Here is a 3,801-nt window from a genome sequence, read left to right as displayed (position 1 = left end):
ATGGATCCGAAACCACAGAGGTTTTCCCAGCTCTTCGAAGCGATTCAAAGCGGCAATTCTCCGCAAAGATTTTGATACTTGTACCAAACTTCTGTTTCAGCTCAAGGTACATCTCAATTCCTCGAATTTCATGGAGATTTTTTATGATTGTACAGAATAGATATAGTTGTTTACGCAAATTATGGTCGTTTATCTGTTTTTCTTCATTATGATAGATTATTACTATAGTAAAACTTAAACCCTAGTACATCTGTTCAATTTTTTTGTTCGGGAGTTAGATAGGTTAGGATGATTGGGGGAAATCAATTTTTATGTCGATAGTGACCTAATGTTGCTCAGTTCTTCCTGGTTTTGGAATTGCTGGGATATTGTCAATTTGTCATATTGGAACATGGAGTTAGGCTGATTGGAGTGTCGCATGAGTGGTTTTATGTACTCTTGTTTAGTAGATTTGTCAAACACACAACATGCAGAAGGAAATCACCCGATAACTGTTGGTGCTCTCTGAGACATGCCGGAGTTAAGCATTGAACATTATGAGGGAGTTAAACAACAGAATTGTTCCGTGCACTCTCTTTCTAACTATTTTCGTATTTCACAATTATATAGAATGGGGAAGAGGTTCTCTTTAATTTTAATCTAAATGGAAAAGAAAGATGCCATATAGTGGTGAGTATGTATATTTTTTGGTTATATAGTCATATAGTGTGAATATGAGAAAGAAGGCATTTGGTGATTAGGAAGTATTGACTTTTGATGATTTAGGCATGAATATAACCTATTGTTGTGGAGTGGGATCCTTATTTGAGACACTGATTAATGGTCTGAAACTCTGTTAGTTTCAATTCACATCTTAGTTAATAACCAGAAGTTCAGCTAGAAGATTATGTTCCCCTTTGCATAGTCAATGCCTAATTTAAACTTGGTCTTTGTGTAAATATAATGCAAAATCACTGATCAAAATTGATATTTTGTAATATGTCTTGTTATTAATATACATTATGTATGCTAGATTGCATTGACAGGATTCAAGAGTCTGCCTCCATTATTTGAAAAAACTCCAAATGCTGTCCATGAATTGACACTCGCAAGTAATTCTTTCTACCTCTCATTCATATCTTTGTATAGTTTATACAATTCATCTTTTGGTGTTCTTTCCTATACTCTTGAGTTTTTTTTTGCCCTCTTTTTGCAGGGGACATTTATGAGCATGCAGTTATCCTGAGCGTGAAGATTGAGGATCAGGATGCTTTTGAGAGAGACTTTTGCCAACTGAAGCCTTATTATACAGATGCCGCGTAAGTATCTGTCTTTAGTTGTTTCATAGACTATCTAGCCCCGTATTTTTGCTTTTGCTTCAAATATGATAAGAAATAGATATCTCTGGAGTTTCTATGTATTAAAATAGACTAAGACAACTATGGCTTTTGTTTTTAGTGCTACATGTTTCATGAACCATGGTGTATGGGTCACTCTATGAATCTATGATAATGTAGCTGATCATAAGCATCTTCTTGTTGTAAGTGTTTTCTTGAGCAAATTAGGATTGTAGTACTTGTTGTTTATGAAACAGAGGCATTATCTTATGAATGATATTTAGTATTGAAGGTATATAAAGACTTACGATAAACATGGAAAGATGGAGTGCTTTTAACCAGGCTCGGGATACAATTAGGGCATCATGAACTTCTATGTGGTTGAGCAGCAATTGTAATTTGTTGTACTAGTTTCTATGTACGCCTTGGACTATATATATCCAGTCTACAGTTGTGCATTTTAGTTCCAAACAATGTCCTAACTCTTATTTCATGTAATCGTGCAGTAGTCGTCTCCCACCTTCTCCCCAGGAGTACCCAATATTAGGTCTAAACCTGCTAACTCCTTGTGCAAAACAGAATAGCCGATTCCACACTGAGTTGGAGTTGCTTTCTGCTATCGCTTTGGAGAACCCTTGTATCAAGCATGCTGTCGAACTAGAACAATCCTTCATGGAAGGAGCATATAACAGGGTGCTTACTGCTAGACAGGCTGTACCTCATGAAACATATGTCTATTTCATGGACTTGCTAGCAAAGACAGTCAGGTAAAATTTGTAGTCATACAGATTCCTGTACCATCATTGTCATGCATATATGTGTGTTTTTTTCGGAACCATGTGAATTGCTTTGTTTGTGATTGTTGAATTGATTTATACTGTTTACACCTTTCTGATTTTTCCATTTTAAAGATGAAAAACTGATTTGGTCTATCTGATACTTTTGCGTTATAGTAATAGTTATTACTTGAATTATGTTTGCAGCGTTAGAACTCGTTCATGTACTTCACAAAGGTTGGCATTTTGCGTTATAGTAACCTTTATGCATTTTGTTTTGGAGCTAAGTGTATGTCATTGTGTCTGCTTAGATGCAGCCTTACTGTGATGTTATGCTAGCTTAGGAAGGACTGTGGAAAGTGGAAGAATTAACATGCATGTTGGGAGCACGCAGCTATTTTCTATCGCGTTGTTCGATTAATCTCCAGTTGCTTTATTGCTTTTGGTGTCGTGCTTTGTGTCTGATCTAGGCTTGGTCACCTCCTTTATGTTTGATCTTCTTTTATGTTGACATCCTGATTCCATCCCATTCTGGATCTTGCCATAGTGCTGAGTCCGTATTCTTCCTGGTCTTATTTTAATGTTTGATCATTTGTGGGTAGAGATGAGATAGCTGGGTGCAGTGAGAAGGCCTATGATACTCTTTCAGTAAATGATGCACGTCAAATGCTGCTGTATTCGTCAGACAAGGAAGTAATTGAATATATCAAGGAGGTAAAGTCTGTTGCATCCTGTTACCTCCTACTGCACTATTCGTAAATTGTAGGATTGAGTAAAAGTAGTATCTCTTCTGTTGGCTTAAACAAAACTTAGTTTTACTTGGCATTCGAAATTGCAGGAGCATCTGAGTGGGAGGTCAAGAATGGGTTGTGTTTTTCCAAAGAGCTAAGGGATCTGTACCTTGCAAGGAGATTCCGTCATTGCAGCTGATCAACCAGACCCTCAGTTATGCGAGGGAGTTGGAGCGCATTGTGTGAGGGGCCTATACGAGCAAATGCAACCTTATCCGTGCTTCTTTTGCATTTAATCTTCTCCATTTTGGTTTCATCAACCGTACTCTCAAAAATTAGAAAGAAAAAAAAACTATGGTTGATGACAGCAACCTCTTGTACCGAGGGATTTCATTTGCCAACTGCCTACATCTCACTTGACTTTGCCTTTAGCTAAATTTTCATATTTGAAACCATGATCTATTTCCTTGTTTTTGTTCAATGGTGCAAGCAAGTACTGCTTTGGTTGCAGTTTAGCTATAAAAATATGTTTAATTTATGACAACTTTGTTTCAATCTTGTGTATAGCTTGCAGATTTGGACATTTAATTTAGATTTCTTCTAAACTAAATTAGTATGTTTGAAAATATCACCACCATGGAGTACTACTAAAAGTTGTATAGTTTTATGCATAAAAACAAGTAGTAGTACTACTATTTTCTCTATATTTGGTTTTAATAGATTAAGATAGCCCTATCAATATAATCTATACAAATATGGAGTATTAAAAAGAGTTTTTGGATAAATTACTAGAAAGGCATTTTGAACTGGACCATCATGAATGACGCTTGGGCATTTGGATTGTGAAATTGATAGATAGACTGAGAGAATATTTAATGAAAGGATTGGATACTAGTACTCCCTTATTTTATAGTTGATGATTTTATTTTATCAAAATAGAAGAAATTAGTTTTAAGCATATTCTCCCGTATTAAATTT

At 35.8% G+C, this 3,801-nt stretch overlaps 1 pseudogene; it reads left to right on the top strand.

Moving 5' to 3' along the window:
• LOC121753821 lies at positions 1–3,112 on the top strand (annotated as a pseudogene).
• The last annotated feature ends 689 nt before the right edge of the window (positions 3,113–3,801 follow it).

This window comes from Salvia splendens, chromosome 11 (assembly GCF_004379255.2).
Source record: "Salvia splendens isolate huo1 chromosome 11, SspV2, whole genome shotgun sequence".
Taxonomy (NCBI): domain Eukaryota; kingdom Viridiplantae; phylum Streptophyta; class Magnoliopsida; order Lamiales; family Lamiaceae; genus Salvia; species Salvia splendens.
Note: the sequence above shows the minus strand (reverse complement) of the source record. Positions and strands in the feature narration are given on the sequence as shown.